This window comes from Leptonychotes weddellii, chromosome 1 (genome assembly GCF_054177405.1).
Source record: "Leptonychotes weddellii isolate Sample4059 chromosome 1, ASM5417740v2, whole genome shotgun sequence".
In the NCBI taxonomy this organism is placed as follows: Eukaryota; Metazoa; Chordata; class Mammalia; order Carnivora; family Phocidae; genus Leptonychotes; species Leptonychotes weddellii.
Window position 1 is genome coordinate 191,097,386 of NC_138369.1, and position 20,402 is coordinate 191,117,787.

At 51.0% G+C, this 20,402-nt stretch overlaps 2 protein-coding genes and 1 long non-coding RNA gene across 3 annotated transcripts in view; all 3 read right to left on the minus strand.

The window, feature by feature from the left end:
- The window catches only part of ITGB2 (integrin subunit beta 2), an 11,871-nt gene extending 7,392 nt beyond the window's left edge, over window positions 1-4,479 (minus strand). The window contains exon 1 of the mRNA XM_081800809.1: window positions 4,332-4,479. The gene's annotated coding sequence lies outside the window, so the exon portion shown is untranslated. The remainder of the gene's footprint in view (window positions 1-4,331) is intronic.
- The window catches only part of POFUT2 (protein O-fucosyltransferase 2), a 345,437-nt gene that overhangs the window by 48,323 nt on the left and 276,712 nt on the right, over window positions 1-20,402 (minus strand). The window lies entirely within an intron of this gene.
- Window positions 4,618-18,330, minus strand: LOC145716624 (uncharacterized). Its single transcript, XR_014139439.1, has 3 exons — window positions 17,543-18,330; window positions 17,195-17,268; window positions 4,618-4,786 (listed from the first exon to the last, which is right to left on the minus strand). It is a non-coding gene; the product is annotated as an uncharacterized LOC145716624 (long non-coding RNA).

A 20,402-nucleotide genomic window follows, 5' to 3' on the forward strand; every position in this document is an offset into this window, starting at 1 on the left:
GCGGGCCCCTCACAGGCCAAGGTGCTTGAGAAACCCAAGGCCATCGGCTGTGAAGACTTTGCGACAGTCACCCTCGCACACCCCCGCCTGCCAAGGGGATGCTAGTGCAACCTGAGGGCAACTGCGGGAAGTCGTGGGTCTGGGAGTCCCCCACGGGGTGGCTTCCTGGAGACCCCTGCAACCCGGGCCTGGCGCTCTCCCCACCCCAGCCCCAAGCGCCCCCAAATGAATGCAGTGAACCAGGGTCACCTGCAGAAGGAGAAAGCTCTGAGCAGCCAGGTTCTCTGAGCGGAGGGAGTCTTAGAAGAACAATGTAACACATTCCTTCCAAATCTCACACACACACACCCCATATTTGGTAAAAGACAAGAAAAAGCGGAAACATTAGAAAACACATGGGGCAGCAGGCAGAGGGAGGGCACAGCGTCTGAGTCAGGACAGCAAGCTGATGTCAGATCAGGCTTCCTGTCAAAGACGAGGAAGGGAACAAAGACAAAAGAAATGCAGATAAAATGAAATCTTACTACCTGGCAGGCAGCCGGGGGACAAACAGGGACAAACAGCTGAGACAGGAACTCACAACTACATGGATGCTCATGCTTTGCTGGAGACAAGAGGCAGCCCCAGCTTCCAATAGCCTGACCTCCAGGATCCTCTAAGTCTTTTATGAAAATCCCTTTAGAAACTTCCTTTATCTCTACGCCCCCACTGTAAAAGTTTATAACCAACAGCTCCTCACAATCCCAGTGCGGCTCTTCTGCCTACGGGTCCCGTCCCCGTGCTTTCATAAACCCACCTTTTTGCATGGAAAACGTCTCAAGAATTCTTTCTTGGCCATCAGCTCACATCACATCAAAAGAAGAAGGTTTTGCAAAAGTGCAAACCCTCAGACCAGGCCACTCTCGATCCCAAGGGCTCATTGCACCTGCAGGCTGGTGGGGTCAAAGAACCAATCCACCCACCGAGGCTTACAAGGGGCATGCCCCAAATCGGGTGACAGGGGCGGGGTGGGGGGAGGCGCAGGTGGCAAAGTTCAAAGATTGGGGGCAGAGCAGGGAGGCAGGTGGGGGGTTGGGGTAAGTGGGTGATGGGCACGAAGGAGGGCATGTGATGTGATGAGCACTGGGTGTTGTATGCAAGTGGTTAATCACTGAATTTCAGAACCTCTGAAATTGAAAAAAAAAAAGGAAAAAGATGGGAGGCAGGGGACCCCTTCTGTACTCACTCCAGTAGCTGCAGGACTCAAAGCGTTTTCATGCAAAAAAAAAAAGTCAATGTCTACAATGGATCTGAACTAGGCATCAGCCTTTTTAAACCAGAAGACAAAATGTGGAGCTTCTGGTTCCTACAAAAACACCCAGAATTGGACAGAAGCTGCATGCCGCAGGGAGGCTGGAACCAGCGCGCTCAGAGCTCGGAGGCTCTGGACAGACCCAGGGGACAGAAGGGGCAGAGGCTGGAGGAGGCGAGACCTGCGTGTCCTCTGAACCCAGCCCCACAAGTGTCTGAGGGACCTGTCCACGGTGTGGAGTCTGAGAGCAGACCACAGTTTGTGACCGCAGGGAACACGATGAGATTCTCCCACGTATTCATTAGAAAAGGAATATCTCGTGAGCCAAAGAGGAGTCAACATTGTATTTGCAGGGAAAAGCATGTGTCCGCGATGGGGACGTGAAGCCAATGCCCTGTGGGCCCTGGCCGTGGACAAGGACAGAGGGGACCGGACGGCACACAGATTCAGAAGTGGCAGAAAGAGCAGGAAAGCTTTGGTGAGGGAGGCAGGAAACACGCAGAGAAGGGTGCCCATCGTGAGTTGGAAAACAAACAAAAAAGCTAAAATCGACAAACACATCAGAACCTGTTCCCTTGAAAAAGGCAACAGAGTTGGTCTGAGGATGGTCAAGCAGCTTTGGGAAAAGCCGCCTAGAGGGCGGCTGTGCGACCGTGGGGGGCCGAGCAGCGTGGCCGTGGCTGAGTCAGAGACCGTGAGTGGGCTGCGCCCCAGCCTTCAAAGGGGACGAGCAGAAGTGGGGGTTCCCCAGGAAGGGGCCCCTTCACACCGGAGGCCCACGTAGACTCCGTGTGGGGAAACAGGATGATGAAAGAGCCAGAAGAATGTGTATCTCCAAATCGGGAAAACTGAGCGTAAAAACTAAGGAAGAAAATGTCAAGACAGATGGACTCCAAAAGAACGAATCTGCATAAAACAGAGGACATGTAGTAACTGTAATGCAAAAGGGCAGGGGTCATTGCGTGGCAAGGAGGTGTTAAAAGTCTGGAACAGAGGCAGATGCCCCGGCGGGGGGTGGGACGGAAGGGTCGTCACAGCGGCTGGTGCGGCGTCTCTGGCTGGCTGCCCGCTCCGTCTACCCAGCCGACGCGGCCGCCTGCCCAGCTGTCCGGCTGGAAAATATTTCTCCCACTTGGGAGGCCCTCCCAGGGGGCCCCCCAGCAGAGAAAGTGTGGGAGCGCCTGTTAGGGCAACTCAAGTTTCCTGGAAAAAAGTAAAAGCGAATGTCCCCCAGGGGCCTACGTTTCTGCCTGGTCGGTGGCCCCGGGATGTCTGTGCTGAGCGGGGGACCCGCGCCAGGGGCTCCCGTGGAAGCCGGGTCTGCTGGCTGCCCGACCCCCCAGGGAAGGCGGCAATCACGTATTTGATTACAGAGTCAGGGGGAGTTTGAACTATGGGTCGCCCCCTGTTGCAGGGGGAGGCCTTCCTCCCAGGTGCAGACAGGTCCCTCCCATCCCCAGAGAGCAGGCAGCGCCCTCCGCAGGACAGTCTGCAAGGTCCTTGCTGGTCTCAGCGCTCCGTCCCTCACGAAATCTCTAGGCAATGCCCGTATTTGCCCTGGGCCTGCGCCCCTGTGTTGCACCCAGATTTCGTGAGGGCCCAAGGCCGAGCCTTCGGGAGATGGCCTCACGGACTCCCTTCCCAGGGCGAAGCCCAGCGGCCATGCTGAGCCCCCTCCCCATGCTTGCACACAGGCGCCTCTGCTCCTCGCTCAGGGATCCACCTACCGGCTCCGCGGAGAAGCAGGCGTGAGCCCCATTGCAGCGACACCGGGCAGAGCTGGTCCCCCACCCTCACAGGAGCCCTGCCTGGGCCACTCGCAGCCAGCCCAGCCCACGGTTACCTGGACGGCAGGCGTCCACAGAGGGAGGCCCTGTGCCTGCACAGGATGTGGAACTGAGCGAGGGCTCGGCCACTGACACCAGAACCTTCCGCAAGGACCATGGGGCGAGCTCCACCCTCACCCCTGGCTGCCCCTCCTCCTCGTCCACTCGGGGTCCCAGGTGCCCTCCACCTCCAGCAGGTGTGGAGAGCCCAGCTGGGGACAGCAGGGCAGGATCCCAGCCCTGGGTCGGGGGAAGAGGACAGGGCGCCAGGAGGACGTGAGACCAGGGGATGGGGCGGGTGTGCAGTGTCGGCTGGAATCCAGGGGGACCCCAGGGTCCTGACCCCCCACTCCCAGGAGACTGGCTGTGGGACGTTTAGTCACTTACCTAACATCTGTCCCCTAAAACCCAGCTGTCACGTGACACCTTCACAGCATTAGGCCTGCCGACCCTCTGAGAGTCTGGGAGGTGGACCCAGCAGCAGGAGAATGCACGCGCACACACACCTGCACACCTACACAAAGCTCACACAGAACACTCAGCTGCGCACCTCACATACTCAGATACTTCAGTGAACACGCTTACAGCTCCGTGCACACATGCTCATACACAGTCTCACATCACACGCTTACACACAGTACGTGCATCCTCTCACACCTGCACACACACTCACGCACACACACTCTGTGGGAGGACAGACCACCACAGCCAACCTTGGAGAGCATGGAGAGGACGGGGTCTCAAACAGGAAGAGGAAGGCGGGCTGGGGCCCCCAGACTCCCCGTACGTCCCTGGCTCCACGCACTCTGGCCCCTCCGGGAGGGTCTTGCCTGCCCCCCGGCCTCCTCCGGGCTCTGCAGGGCCTCACGGCCCCCACGTCGGGGGCTCAGTAAGTGTCTGGGGCTTGTCCAGAGACCCTAGACCCCGTGGCCAAGGCCTGAGCCCATGCCCCGTCCTCCTGCCACGCTGGGTCCTGCCCCCAGTTGCAGACGCTCACGCTGCTCTGCGTGGCCCTGCGCGCGGTGGGCACAGCACTCCCCCTTGCTGGATCTTGGTCAAAGGGGGCCTGGAGCGGACAAGCCCAGGGCGGGTAACGGGGACCAGGGCTGCCGGGCCCTCTCCAGGGCTAGGCCACTCCCGGGTGAAGAGCCGCAGGGCCCACCTGTTCCCGCTAGAAAACAAGCCTGGACACAGAGGAGCCCCTGTCCACTCACCCCGCTGATGCCCTGGCGACCTCGGTGGGTGTCCTGGCCGGGCAGGGAGGGGGCGGCAGCTCCGTTGGTATCCGGCGGAGCTGCTGCCCGGGCGAGCCGACGGGCCAGTGAGCCCCGATGCTGAGGGCACAGAGCTTCCTGTTCCAAGCTGCTTTGGAGGAAGTACTTACATGTGGCTGATTGCACCACGGGTGGCCCGTCAGACGCCAGCCCTGCGCGCTGCCCGGGCTCCCCGCCCGGGGGTACCCGAGGGAGACCCCACAAGCACACGAGGGACTTGCCTTTCCTTACACACCTCCCGGTGAGGAGCAGAGCAGCACGAAAGGAGGGATGAGTACGGCGGACCAGTTACGCTGGTGGCAACAAGGACTCACCCCTGTGTGAGGAGGTGGCCGTGCCCTGCAGGGACAGAGGACCACGGACTTGCACCCTGGGACAGGCGCCCAGCCTGCAGACTGCACCCAGTGAAGATTTTGGTCATGGAAATAAAAAGCAGAATGACACCGTGAGCTGGTGAGCAGGCAGGATCGGCCCCAGCACAGAGGCAGGAAGACGCAAGATGGATGCAGATGCACGATGCCCACACCCATCTGGCCAGCAGAGCCTGGGAGCAGAGACCCGTGGACAGAGAGGAGCAGACACCCAGTGACGGGAGAGGCTCCAGATCCTGAAGAGGGGACAGAACAGGCCGATGCATGCCCTCGGGAGGCTTCCGATGCTCTGGCAGGACAGAACAGATAGCAAGAAAATACCACGAGGTGGGGGGGGATTCGGGTGGGGGATGGGGACGGAGGAGAGGAGACATGGATTGATTAGGTCCACAAAGAAACAAAACCAGACATCTCCAGATGAACCAGGACGCAGACACCTAGCTCCCTACACTCTGTGTGAAAGATGCTCTCCAGAAATAGGCAGACAGACAGAAAAATAGATCCAACAGGGACAAGAGGGTGGGTGACACAAAGGTGAGCAAGGGAATAAGCAGAAGTGAGGAAGCCTAAGTAACTACAGGTTTTAAAAACAGAGATAAAAATACTAAGAATCTGAAACAAAAATCCCACAGGCCTGGAACAGGAGATCAGGGGAGCATGTTGTTGTTTCTGATACTCATCAGTGGACATTTTGATAGGAAGTATTTAATATCATATGTAAGAACAATCAAAAAGCCTTCTTAAGGATACAAATAGGATGTATACATCTAAAAAAAATATGACAATTCTTGTTTTAAAAAAGGCAAGAGAAATGGAACAAATAAGAAAGGATTACAAGTTAAAAACATACAATATCAGGAATGATTTTTTTTTTTATCTAAAGCTTTTATTTATTTTTGAGAGAGGGAGAGACAGACAGAGCATGAATGGGGGGAGGGGCAGAGGGAGAGGGAGAGGGAGAGAGAGAATCCCAAGCAGACTCCCACTGAGCACAGAGCCTGGCTTGGGGCTTGATCCCACGACCCTGAGATCATGACCTGAGCTGAAACCAAGAGCCTGATGCTTAACCGACTGAGCCACCCAGGCGACCCAGGAATGATTTCAAATGTTCTAGAATATTCCAGAATTTCAGGAATCACAGCACCTAGGAGTGAGTTACAGTCTCCCTCTTTGAATAAACAAATTATTGCATTGGGTTTTAAAAATAAAGAGACAGATAAGTTCCAATTAAATGTTCTCTATCAAGGGAATCTGCTCTTTATAGAATGATTCCAGAGAATAACAAAGAAGGGTAGACTGAGAATGTCCCCATATCACACCAACTGCTGGCTCACTAGATAAAGCAATGGCTATCACCGGCCACCACACCACGGAGACAGATACCCCATACTGGGCACATGCCTTTTATGGAGCAGTCTGGGTGAAAGAGCAGTACAAATTTAGATACTATTAAAATAAACATAACAATTGTTGCTACTGAACCCAATTCGACCAAGACTTTAGATCTAACTACCAGGTTATAGGAAGAACAGAGGACAGAGGGATGTGTTAAATGACACCACAGGGATGCAACCAACAAAACCCCACAAGAATAACAACAATCAGCAAGGGACAGAGGGAGAGGAAGAAGACATGTCCCAGGAACCCATAGATTAGAGATCTAGGAGAAAAATCAAACAATCACAACACATGGACTGGGTGATACTAAGAAACTGCCATTGGGGCACCTGACGGGCTCAGTTGGTTAAGCCTCCAACTCTTGGTCTCAGCTCAGGTCGTGATCTCAGAGTCCTGGGGTCGAGCCCCCCATTGGGCTCTGCGCTCAGCACAGAGTCTGCTTGAGATTCTCTCTCCCTCTGTCCCACCACCCCCTGTGTTCACTCTCTCTCTCTCAAATAAATAAATAAATCTTAAAAAAAAAAAAAAGAAATTACTGTTAATTTTTTTAGGTGTGATAAAGATTTTGTGATTATATTAAAGAGTTGTCAGCTTTAAGAGTTATACATTGAAATATCTACAGATGACATGATATGATGCTCTGGATTTGCTGCCAAATAATAAGGGGTGGGGAGGGATGATGGAGGAAGGGTGGGAAAATTAAGGAGATGTTCACCTTTTCATGCATGTGGGCCCTGCTTCTGGGCTCCCAGGGAAGCTGTACCTTAACATTTACCCAAGGTCAAAATGACTCAGCAAAATCTCAAAGCATGGGCTCTATTTCTGCCCTGAGCACATATGGTACATCTGCTTTGTTAAAAAATAATAATAATAATAACCAGGGGTGCCTGGGTGGCTCAGTCGGTTGGGCGCCTGCCTTCGGCTCAGGTCATGATCTCAGGGTCCTGGGATCGAGCCCCGCATCGGGCTCCCTGCTCGGCGGGAACCCTGCTTCTCCCTCTTCTTCTGCCGCTCCCCCTGCCTGTGCACGTGCTCTCTGTCAAATAAATAAATAAAATCTAAAAAAAAAAAAAAACAAAAACAAAAAGGAACATTCTAAGCATAAAGAGAAGAAAAACAAAAAAAACCTCCTTGGCTCCCATAAGATTAAACTTATATAGCCTCGCACATACTAAGAACATAAGATGAAGTCTGTAGTTTTCTGGAATGCACTTTGTCATGGTGATTGGTAACTCTCTGTAAAAACATACACAACTCTGCACCAAACGCTCCTTCCCTGAGCACAGTCTTCCTTGTGAGCACTGTGGAGCCTGGGCAGCTGTCCTCACTTGGGCCCCAGTAAAACTCTTTTCTTTTCCCTTTAAAATTTTTAAAAAGTTTTGTTCATTTTGCATCAGCAGTGGGTAAGGGTACAAATAAAACAAGATTGGCCAGGAGTTGAAGATTGTTGAAGCAGATGTTGAGGACATATGGATTCATGAAACTATTCTGTCTACTTTTGTAACTGTGTAAAATTTTCTGTAGTAAAAAAATTTTTTAACTTTAAAAAGAAGTGTAAATTTGCTTAAGGAGGGTACTTTCAGTTTTGCAAGATGAGAAAGTTCTGGAGATTGTACACAATGTGGACATAACTTAACATCTGAACTGCACACTTAAAAATAGGAAAGATGGTTGGTTATATGGTTAAATTTATGTGCTTTTTAAAAGATATTTAAAATATTTATTTATTTGAGAGAGAGAGAGAGAGCACGAGCAAGGAGCAGAGGGAGAGGGAGAAGCAGACTCCTCACTAAACAGGGAGCCCAACTCAGGGCTCAATCCCAGGACCCTGGGATCATGACCTGAGCCAAAAGCAGAAGCTTAACCAACTAAGTCACCCAGGTGCCCTTTGTTATGTGTTGTTGTTGTTTTTTTTATCCACAGTTAAAAAGGAAAAAGTGCAAAAAAATGCTGTCTATCAGATAAACTGTTAAAACAGACACTGAAGATCAAAAATAAAGGACTGGAAGACAGATGTATTATGTGCTGGGAAATACTAACAATTATGTAGAAATGATGTTGAAAGGTATACCTCAAGGGGCACCTGGGGGGCTCTGTTGGTGAAGCCTCCGACTCTTGATTTCAGCTCAGGTCATGATCTCAGGGTCCTGGGGTGGAGCTCTGCACTGGGTATGGAGCCTGCTTAAGATTCTCTCTCTCCCTCTGCCCCTCCCCTCTCCTCTCCCTCTCTTAAAAAAAAAAAAAAAAGGTATAACTCAAGGCAAAAAGCATTAAATGCTTAAGGAACGATAGAGGTAATGGAATTTATAATCCACAAAGAAAGCTGAGCCTGTCAAGGGTATTTCTGTGCTGAACAAAATAGCTACAAAATACATAGAACAAAAACTGACAAATACGTAAGCCAACGGACACAGCCACAAATGCAGTGAACATCTTTAATGTACTTCTCTCAGAAATGAACACATCAAACAGAAATGCAGATGAGGCCCATGGAGAATTTGAGGAATATGACCTCTTCTCTCTAACTGACAAACAGATCATGTATTAAGCCACAAAGGAAATCTCAAATGTTCTAAAGCACAAAAGTCACAAGGAGGCCAAATTCACGGACACAGTATAAGAAAATTAGATGTTAACCAAAGGGTGACGTTAAAGAAAAAAACCAGCATCCTGAGACACTGGCAGCAAAGCTAATGTAGAATTGGTGGACACACCAAAGAACGTTAATACAGTGGGATAATACACAGCAACTTAAGTATTTATCTGGGGTTGGGTGTATCCACAGGACACATCTCAAAACCTTGACACTGAGGTTCTCTAATGCACAAGTCGCAGAAGGATGTATGGTGTGACGCCACACAGCCTGCTTGATGCAGGCAACACCCACATGCTCATGAGTCCTGAGTTCAGGACAGCGGTCACCTCTGAAGGCAGAGGGGACGGTGGTCCTGGGAGAGGAGTGCAGAGGCCTTCAATTTTATAATTTTAAGAAGAAGCAATTCTGGGCAAAGTAAGGCAAAATGTTAAGATCTGACAGACTAGGATGGTGGGTATGTGGGTGTTGATGATGCTGGTCTTCACACTTTTCTGTAGTCTTGAGATATTTTATTTTTTTAAAAAAGGAACTGACAGGGAGTGACTACAAATGAGCAAGAGGAGTGTGTGGGGTGATGGAAATGTGCTAAAATTGGGCTGTGGTGATGATTTCACAGCTCTGTAAATTTGCTAAAATCATTAAATGGTACACTTAAAGTTAGTGAATATTGGCATGTAAATTCTACCTTAATGAAGTTGTAACAAATGAAACAAAATAAAGAATATTTAGGAGAAAAAAGATGCCACCAGCAGCTTCCAGTCCTAGCTGAGACCAAGCAAGCACACTGCACTCCATCTCTACCACTGATCACAACTAAAAATATCACACAGAATGAAACAGAGCAATTTTCTGAAAGATCGGGGCGAGAGATCAAAACTTGATGAGAGGCTGATATGGGGGTGTCCTGCCCCTCAAGACCCCTGACTTAGTTCAAGGTAGCCTTCACTCCAGGAGAGCAGGGGCACATGGCCAAGAGAAGCCCTCCTTTCTGGACCCTGAGCTGGGAGGGACGCCCCAGTGTGTGGAGAGAGAGGGAGAAGTGCCTGCTTCGTCTTCTTTGTCTTAGTCTTGTCCCAGAGGCAATTCTTGCCCCAACCTGTGCTCCCAAGAGGCTGGTAGCAGTAGCTATAGCAGCAGAAGCTCCTGCGATCCTCACTGGGGCCCAGGGTGCACAGTCACAGGAGGTACTCAGGAGTGTGTGGGGAACTACAACTCCACTTCACAGCCAGAGGAGCAGGGACGGAGGCCTCTGGGCTTAAAAAGTATAGGGGATAAGAAGGAGGTCAAGAAAAAGATCTCATAAGCTTAGTAGGATGTTCCAGACTCACCCCTGAGCTGGACATGCATGGAGAGGCTTTGAGCATTGAATCATGGTGTAGACCACTGCCGAGGTCAAAGACTGGACCCAGGGGTATGCAAGTGTGAGATGGATCCAAATAGCACTGTGAAGACTGTGAAAATTGAATTCACATGGGAACCCCAGCCCACAGGAAGCAGGTCTGAACTTGTGGTCTGCCCCTGATCTGGCCAACCTGACAGCAAAAACAAGATGAGCAACATTGGAGAAGATTTTGATAAGGTCCAGAGACTCATTACTTAATATTCAAAATGTCCAAAATACAATCCAAAAGTACTCACACAACAGTAACACCAAAGAAAATCTCAAGAATTTGTAAGAGAAAAAATAATGAACAATACTAACTCTGAGATGATCCCAATGTTGGAATTATCACAGGAAGCATTAAAATCAGCTATCATAAATATGCTCCATTAAGTAAGGAAAACACTCTTGAAACAAATACAAAAGTAAAAATTTCAGCAGAGATAAAAAACTATGAAAAAGAATAAAATGAGTATTTAAATTAAAAACACAATAACAGCAATAAAAAATTCACTGAACGGGCTTAATGGGAGAATGGCGAAGACAGAAGAAAGTGAGTGAACTTAAAGACCATTATGAATGACAAAGAGAAAAAAAGAGATTGGCAAAGACAGAGCCTGGGCACCTGCCGGATAACATTGAGAGGTCCAACATTTGCATCATTGGAATCCCAGAAGGACAGGAGTGAAAGGTTGATAGAAAAAGCATTTGAAGAAATAATCGATGAAAACTTCCCAAATTTGGTAAAAAATGTAAGTTTTTGGATTCAAGAAGCTCAGTGAACTTCAAACAGGATAAACCTGAAGAAAATCAAGCCTATACACATCATACTCAAATGGTTGAAACCAATAAAGAGAAAATTCTTGAAACCAAGCAGAGAAAAATGACACATTACATGCAGAGGAATAAGCATTGAGTAGCTGCAAATTTCTCATCAGAAACCATAGAGGCAGGGGCACCTGGGTGGCTCAGTGGGTTAAGCGTCTGACTCTTGGTTTCAGCTCAGGTCATGATCTTATGGGTCATGAGATTGAGCCTCACATCGGGCTCCCTGCTCAGTGGGGAGCCTGCTTGAAGATTCTCTCCCTCTGCCTCTCCCTCCACTTTCTCTCTCAAAAATAAATCTTAAAAAAAAAAAAAAGAAATCATAGAGGCTGAAGACAGTGGCACAGTGCTCAAAGGAAAGGGCTGTCAGTCTTGGATTCTACTGCAGCACAATTATTCCCCACAAATGAAGAAGTAAAGACATTCTCAGATGGAGGGCAAAGTGAGAAAATTAGTCTCCAGCAGATAAGCTCTAAAAGCAATCTTAAGATTTCAGAGGGAAATGATGCTGGAAATGTGGACACTTAGGAATAAAGACAGAGTAACATGTAGGGATAGAAGAAGAAGGAAGGAGGAGATGTAGCACAGAAATGCTAATCAGCAGAAAACGGGATTTACTATGTTAATTTCAAGCAAAGTAGACGTCACAGCAGTGAAAACCATCAAGTGTACCATGGAGCTTTACTTAACCCTAATGCGCCGATTCCATGAGATGTAAGGATTGTAAACGGGCACACATCTAACAACAGGGCTCACAATACACAAACACTACAAGAGCTGAAAGAACAAGGCAGACACACACTTACAACTGGAGACGTCGGCGCCCCTCTCAGCAGTCCCTTAGAAAGAAGGAGACAAGCGCAGCAAGTGCACGGAAGATCCGAAAACACGTCAGCCAGCAGCCGCAGATGTGCTCGTGGCACATTCACCAAGGAGGACTGTCTCCTGCACACATCGAAGAGAACTGAAATCATGCCCAGTATGTTCTGTAGCCAGAGTGGAATTAAACCAGAAAATAAGCAACAGGAAGATGGAGAGAAATCTCCAAAGAAACAACACGCTTCTGAATAATCCATGGGTCAAACGGAAGCCTCGAGGTAAATTAGGAAATATTTAGAACAGAAAGAAATGAAATGCTGCATATCATATCTACAGGATGAAGGTAAAGCAGCGCCTAGAGGGAAATTTATGGCATTACATTCACATATTAGGATTCAACGACATGAGTGAATCCCAAGCATTATGCCAAGTGAAGAAAGCTGGGAGGAAATACAGAAAGCCAGCAAAACAGAGGCTCAGTGGACACTGGGAAGATAGACATCAAAACCACACAAGATACCATTTCCCACGGGGGCAAATTTGGAAGGACTGTGAGGTAATGGGGGGCAACTGGCATATTTAAATGGTTAATGTGCACACCATTTGTTCTTCCTGGTATCTACGACCAGGACCACAAAGTGTTTGTGTCTTTATTGGGGCATTATCAGTATACAATGTAATTAAATTACATCTAGTGACAGGGAAATGGCTAGATGGACCATGGCGCCTCCAATCTCCAACACAATGGAGCAGCTGAGACCAGGGCTTGGTGCCAGCGACTCTGACAGCAAGGTGGCGAGCAGGGGGTCCTCGGGTGTGTGCCAAGGGGTTTGTCCATTCAGGAATAACGGTGTGAAACAGAGGACATGATGGTCCACCAGTGGAGGCCTTTGTGGGGAGTGACCACGAGAGACAAGACTTTGAGCTTTGAAGAAAGCTGAAGCCAGGGATGAAAGAACAGAATTCTGGGAATAATCTTTTCCCCGAAGTTGCCCAATAAATTCCATTTGCAGTCGCTTTCACCTAACCCTCCAGTAAATCAACTTCATTTCATCAGGTGTTCATTGAGGACATGGTACCTGGCCCAACACTGTGTTAGATGCCCATAGAGCAGACAGCCTGTGCCCTCCAGGATGTCACGGCCCAGCTCAGGGACAAGCACGTCACAGTGACATAAGGCAGAATGAGCAGGGGGTCCCTCAAAGTATTCTGGGCGTGGGGGGAGGGGCAGTGGGCAGCCAAGTGACGTAGAAAGGAGGAAGAAATGTGAGAGGCAGGCTGGTTCCATTCCCTGGCTGTCCTGAATGCTGGCTTGGGCACCCCCAGTCCCACTCCACTCCCCCAGTCACATCCCCACAATACACAACACCAAGAGGACTAGAGGACTCCTTTGTGAGAGCTGGAAGATTAAGAAATATTGTAATGATGGAGAATGTGAGGCTCCCTTTATAGAAATCCCAGGCAAGGCTGCAGCATCTTAGCCGATGCTGGGGAAGGGGCTGGAGAGTCAGGCAGTACAGCCCACGGTGCTGAGTGGGTATGATGAGCAAGGCACGAGAACTGGGGCCACTCATCAGAGGAGGCACCGGAGGAAAAACAACCCAGCACTCAAAAAGCAGAAAACAGGGGCGCCGGGGTGGTTCAGTCTGTTAGGCGTCTGACTCTTGATTTCGGCTCAGGTCATGATCCCAGGGTCCTGAGATCGAGCCCCACGTCAGGCTCTGTGCTCAGCCGGGAGTCTGCTTGGGATTCTCTCTCCCTCTGCCCCTCCCTCTGCTTGAGCAGCGGTGTGCGTGCTCTCTCGCTCTCTCTCTCTCTCAAATAAATAAATAAATAAATAAATAAATCTTAAAAAAAAAAATAAGAGGCAGAGAACAAACTTGGCCTTTGAGAGGGTGCCGTGAAGTGATGGCATTCGGGCCAACAGCAAGGCTGTGATAGCACTTTCCCAGCTCACACCCTCCTATCTTGCATCCCTTTGCCAACTTCCTTCTGCCCCAATTCTTGTCTTTTCGTGACCCCTCCCCCATCTTTGCTTTTATTTTCTTTTTAATTTCTTCCTACCAGTAACTTCCTTCTCCATGTTGATTCAGCTGTTGCTCCCTTTGTGGGGGAAGAGGGGGGTGGAGGAGTTGGCAGAGGCAGCTGCAGAGGCGGGTGCAAGCACGCTCCAGTGGGGGTGGGCGGAACAGAGCTGAAAACAGTGTCTGCCCTGGCAAGGGCTCCAGACACTTCTCTCACTGGATCTCCCACAAATCCATACCAACAGGCAGGCAGTCACCCTGCCAGAGCAATGGACATCCTTACTGTAATCCAGGCCACATGGGTGCTGGAGCAGCCAGGCGAGCATAGAAAGTAAGGAAGATATTTGAGAGGTTGGGGCCATTTCTAGCCACCTACTGTCCTAGATGCTGGCCTATGTATCCTCATCCCCACTTACTACCCAACTACTGCCTTCATGTCAAGCAGAGGGCCTTTTCTCCTTAGTCTTCCTCTTTCTGGCTTCCTCCCTCCAACTCAACTGAAGGAAGGACACCCTGAGGAGGCTGGGGCAAGGGCCCAACCCTCATCAGAACAGAAAGATTAACCAACAGATTTGACTTTGTGGAAGGTCACACTGAGAACCTGTTGGAGGGCAGAAGCCTTGGCTCTGGATTCAAAGGAGATTGAGCCAGAAAAAGTTAAGCAATTATCAACTCTGGGGGAAAACCACAAGTTGTATAAGGAAGAAAATGTAATTATAGAATGTCCACTTGGCTCATTAGTGCACATTTACATTGTCAGAATAACAAAAGCACTGAGCCCAGATTAGAAATAAAACTGTTTGGGCGCCTGGGTGGCTCCGTCAGTTGAGCGTCTGCCTTCGGCTCAGGTCACGATCCCAGAGTCCTGGGATCGAGCCCCACGTCAGGCTCCCCACTCTGCGGGGAGCCTGCTTCTCCTTCTCCCTCTGCCTGCCTCTCTGCCTACTTGTGCGCATGCTCTCTCTCTCTCTCTCTGTCAAATAAATAAATAAATCTTAAAAAAAAAAGAAATGAATCTGTTTGGGGGTCATCTGGGTGGTTCAGTCACTTGAGCATCTGACTCTTGATCTCAGCTCAGGTCTTGATCTCAGGGTCATGACTTCAATCCCCATTTTGGGCTCCATGCTGAATATGGTACCTACTTAAAGAAAAATAATTTAAAAATGAAACTGTTTTATAGTTCTACAGAGATGTGAGGAATGGGCGGGGGTGTGAGGAGCTAACATCTTCATTATCACAACAGGAAGGTCATAATGCCTTCCCAGTCCCCTGGGATCTAATTTCTCCTTTCACTATGAAGATCAGGCTGAACCATGGGGCTCCAGTAGGTCAGGGGAGTCACCTAACCCTAACCCAGGTCCCAGGGTCATTTCTCTCCTTAAGGTACCTATTAAATTGCCATTTCCTGTTCAGTTTATCATTTCTACCAATGCCAAATAGAGCCACTTGTGGACATCTTTAGGGATGTGTGCCCACTGAAAGTCTGGGCTACCTTTGTCGAAGCAACTTTATACCTTCCAACCCTGGATTAAGGAACTCAGTTTCCATGATTGCCTTCTAAGCTCCTCTTGCCCCAGGGGCATGGTTTGGGGGCATGGATGCTGAGCTAAGAGAGGAGCTTGCACTTGGGGTCCAACAGAGCGGCCCACTGGTAGTAGTAGTAGCCTCTAGACACTCAATCCCTTCTCTTCCCTGGGCCCCAGTTTCCTTCACCCCCCCCCTTGTGAGGACAAATGAAGATATATGAAAGGGTCCTCCAAAGGGCCTGGCACACACAGCAGGTGCCCAATAAATGTAAAATTACAAATCATAAAAAGATGATAGAGACAAGGTCCCAGGGATCATGGAGCTTTCAATAAAACTCAAGCAGACTTTTTTTTTGAGGGGAGTGTCTATACCTGGATTTATAGAGAAATTTCTTTTGGGGACGCCTGGATAGCTCAGTTGGTTAAGCATCTGACTCTTGATTTTGGCTCAGGTCATGATCTCAGGGTCCTGAGATCGAGCCCTGTGTCGGGCTCTGTGGTCTCTGCAAGGTCTGCTTGAGATTCTCTTTCCCTCTCCTTCTGTCCCTCCCCACTCCTCCCTCCCTAAAAAAAAAAAAAAAAGAAAGAAAGAAAGAAAGAAATTTCTTCTTGTTGAATTTTCTGCTTCTACCTTTTAACTTTTGAACCTGGGAGAACAATTTACTTTTTCTGCATTTGTTTCTTTGCACATAATAGGTAGGAATGAAATTCTTTCCTGCCTTCCCTCCCAGAAGTGCAAATGAGAACCTGGCTTCCCTGCATGTTGACAGCGTGAAGGAAGGACACACAGGAAGGCATGGCGTCTGAGGCCTTCCTGGGTCGGTGGAGGTGGTACACTGCCCATCCCCAGAAGGTGTGTTTCAGGGCAGGTTGAGTTTTTGGAGGAATATGTGAGAGACGTTCTCATGCCTCTTCCCAACCAGGATCCCTGGGAATGTCTACAGAAACACTTTGAATTTCCCTCCCCCACCAGGGATCCTGTGCTTTGGCCAAATCTAATTACTGCCTCATCCCTGAACTCATTGGTGTTGTCTTGCTTGAATGGCCAATTCTAAAGCCCCCCCAACCTGCCCATGTATTTCCCATCATAAAAGGTGCAACCCAAATGCTGTCTCCCCATGGGCCTCCCTGCTGCATCTGTACTTGGTAAGGAGCCGTCCCTTCTTTTGGCCTCCAGGTGACACCTTATACCCCAATGTGTCCGGAGATTAGAGGTGAGGGACAAAGACCTGGGCTGCTCCCTCGCCTCGTGGCAGGGGTGACATGCACGCAGCCACTTCTGGCCTCGCTGGTCTGATCACTGGCCCGACATCTGTGGGTGTGAGGTTATGGGCCAACGGGGGACCCAGAACAGTGCCTGGCACAGGGAAAGTGCATGGCCCACAGGCAGTGCGTATTTTCGGCTTTGCTGGTCACAGGCCAGCTGCAGAAGCTGCAGGGGCCATCTGTGTGTAAATGTATGTAAACGTATGCAAACGAATGTAAACGTATGTAAATGAGCTGAGCTGTGCTCAAAACCAGGCAGAGCCCTGCTGTAGACCAGTGATTCTCTGGGGACAGAGGATGGTGGGTGGGAGAGGAGGAAGTATACCCAGGAACCTGGAAATCCCGGCCTAAGTGCTGGTCAGGGTGTGTGTGAGGAATGCAGATCCACTGGCCCACGCCCAGCCCACTGATCCAGAGCCTGATCAGGGTGGGGCCTGAGCGGCTGGTCAACACACTCCAGGTGGTCTGATGGGCAGCAGGGGACGTAGCCCCAGAGCAGAGTCTTAACCCCAGGCCCCACTGGGCCTGCACCTAGAAGGCACTTGGCGCTGGGGAGGAAGGGGAGGACCTCAGAGCCCGGGACAGAACCGGAATCACCTGGAGCTGAAGTCGACCCTAGGGGCCTTTTCTCTCTCTTGGCCTCCTGCACCAGTTTCAAGACTCCTTCTCCCCTGCAGAGGAGAAAGAGGCATCTCATTTGGCTCCCCAGTCATCCCCCCTCCACCCCAAGCCCCAGAGGTGGGTGTTCCTGTGCCTGTCCCACCTGGGTCCACATCACCCTTGCGGGTATCCAGCTGGGACCAGGGGCCTTTTTTCCCAGGCTCCCATGAAGTGCTCCAGCTCTGCCCACCTGCTTCCCGTCCCCTGCCTTGGTTCTGGGCCCTAGTCCAGAGCTGGCCTCTCAGCCCAGAGGGATCTATCCAGAAAGATCTCACCCTCCTTCACCTGGGAAGCCCTTGCAGGCTGGGGGGTAGTCTTTTCTGTCTTCTTCTTCCTGTTTTCTCTCTCAAGGGAAAAGCAGCACCTTTCCAGCATGGGGCCCCATGGGCAGTCTTGCTTCTGGCCCGCAGAGGAGTAGGGCAGGTGAGCAGTGGTGGGCCACGTGCCTGGGCCCTGGGAACCCTGGACTGCAGTCCCAGGCACCTGCTGGGTAGGTGGCTGCAAGGCCTTAGCCCAGTTCCTGAAAGGTGGGGGTGATGGGTCCACCTCTCAGGAGGCTGAGATGAAAAACCTGAAGCTCTCAACAGAGCCTGGAAAGGTGGAGGTGGCAGGGGTCAGGGCCAAGTGCCCAGCCCACTAGGGCTGGTGAATAAGACACAGAGGAGGGGTAGGAGAGGAAAACCCTATTCTGATGGCAAAGCACCCAGGAGCTAGCTAAGCTGGGGTGAGGCTGAGGTTGAGCAGGGGGTTGGAACATTTGCCCTAATCTGGGTGTGACCCCGTCCACACAGGGAATTGCCTGCTTAAGGTTACACGGGTAGGAGGGGGTGCTGGTCTGAGATCCAGGGCTGTGTGCTGGGTGGGCGCCAGGGAGACCTAACCCTTCTCACACCTGAGCAACATGAAAATTCCAAGTTTTTAAAAAGGCTGCAAGACCTAGACAGAGGGGGGAAAAGATGCTGGGAGGAACTGGCTGTTCACTGCAGACACCTCTGAGCAAGGGGATCAAAGGGATTTTAGCTGTTTAAAGTAGTTTTCTGTATTTTCCAAATTGTTTATGATAGCCATGTATTAATTTTTTTTTTTTTTTTTTTAAAGATTTTTTATTTATTTATTTGAGACAGAGAGAATGAGATACAGAGAGCATGAGAGGGAGGAGGGTCAGAGGGAGAAGCAGACTCCCCGCCGAGCAGGGAGCCCGATGCGGGACTCGATCCAGGGACTCCAGGATCATGACCTGAGCCGAAGGCAGTCGCTTAACCAACTGAGCCACCCAGGCGCCCCGCCATGTATTAATTTTATAATCAGAAAAGGATGTTAACTATAAACTAAGTTAATCTGACAGTCAAATGTCAGAAGCGGCTCTCTAGCTAGCTCCGGGGAGGGAGGGCTGGAAGGAATGGCGAGAAACAAAGCTGGAAATTTGGAGCCTGGGGCTCTGGGACCGCCCCCGGAGGGCGACCTCGGGGCCCCACCCGGCACCCCCGCGGGGCAGAGCGCGCTGGCGAAATCTCGACTTCCCTGGGCCTCTTCCTCCCACCCCTTCCCTCGCCACTTCCTCCAATCGCCCCCGGCATCACGCAGTGAGTCGGACACGTTATTTTTACCCAGAAAGTTTCCAAATTCGGGAACCGCACAGCCCCAAATAGTTTGCATCTGAGCTTCCTGTCGCATTCCTGGGCGCGGACAGGCACGGACTGTCCACCCCGCGGTAGCTGCGCGCGCAGGCTGGGGACCCGTCGCGCTGTCCAGGAGCCACGAGGGAGGCATGCGTGCCCGATTCCCGGAAATTCGTCTGGTTATGGAGCTGTTCGGACGACAAACGGCCCTGCAGAAATTCAAACCGACCGTTTTTAACTCCAGAAGTCACTGAAGCAAAGCCGAAGATCACAGGGGTGGAGGCGACCACGACCCCAGCTCGCTGCTGTCGGTCCAGCGTGCCGCGTCCCCATCCGCGGGGGGCCGGGGTCGCCTTGGTCGGGCGGTAGGACCGAGAGGCAGCTGCGCCCAGGTGCCAGCGCGTCTACGGGGCGCTGCTGACCCCCATCCCCCTGCCGGCAGCCCCTCTCCAGCTGTGCCCTCTGGGTCGCGGTGAAGGTTCTGGGTGTGGCCTCGGCGCCCTCGCCCAGAAACCAGGCCAGGCAGAGGACGGCGGGACTTGGCGTCTGCCTTACTCTCCCAATTTGTAGCCAGTGGATCGAGCCCCCTGCGCGCCGAGTGGGGCAGGTCTCAGCTGCTCGCCCTGCACCGTGGATCTCCTTCCCAGAGTCGCTTGGTCCAGCACGCAAGGGAGGGTCCGGAAGGTGGAGAGGGGGGAGGGAAAACGGCCTCCCATCCCTTCGCCCTTGAGCACCTGGGCGGGGCAGGATGGGCTGGGGTCGCGCTGAGGATTCTTACCCTGCCAACCCCACACCGACCCTGAGCCGGGAACCAGGCCGCATTTGCTGCCTCCCTTTTCGAGGCCCCTGGAATCTACTGAGCGGGCTGCCTGCAGGCGCTCCTGGGGCTCTACCTGTCTCCTCAAGGACCCCGCAGTGGCACCCCCATTGCAGGGATGGGGAAATAGGGCCAGAAATTCCTACTGATGAGGGAACAGAAGGCTAGCTGAGGACAAAGCAGAAGCTGGTACCCTACCCCCCCCCATGTGGTATGTGTGACATTCCTCAGGCACTCCTGCCTGCCCTAAAGGAAAAACAAATGGTTAACTGATAGAGATCACAATCCTGCAGGACAGGAGTCTCCCTCGGTTTACAAGAGTCCTAGTGATTTACAAGGAAGAAGCTTTCTCATCAATAACCTAACTTCCAAGGGACCCATAACTCAGTTTCCTGAAGCCCTAACATCACCCTCCCCTCCATAAAATGAAGGGAGGCTGAGGCAGAAGGAAATATAAATAAAACTGAATTTCTTTTGAACCTGAAGCCCATTGACAAGGACGTGTGATAGGAAGAATGTAACATTCCTCCAGGAAACTCCCAACTGTCTTCATGTTAGTGCCTCATTAGAGGGGAAAACAACCTTGGCTTGACGATAACCAGGCCTCCAGTACCCTGAGAGTCTTTAGCATATGACAGTCCTTCTGGACACCCCCTTTGTCCTCACCTCAACTCCTGAGTATGTAACAGGCCACTCCTCAAGACCACAG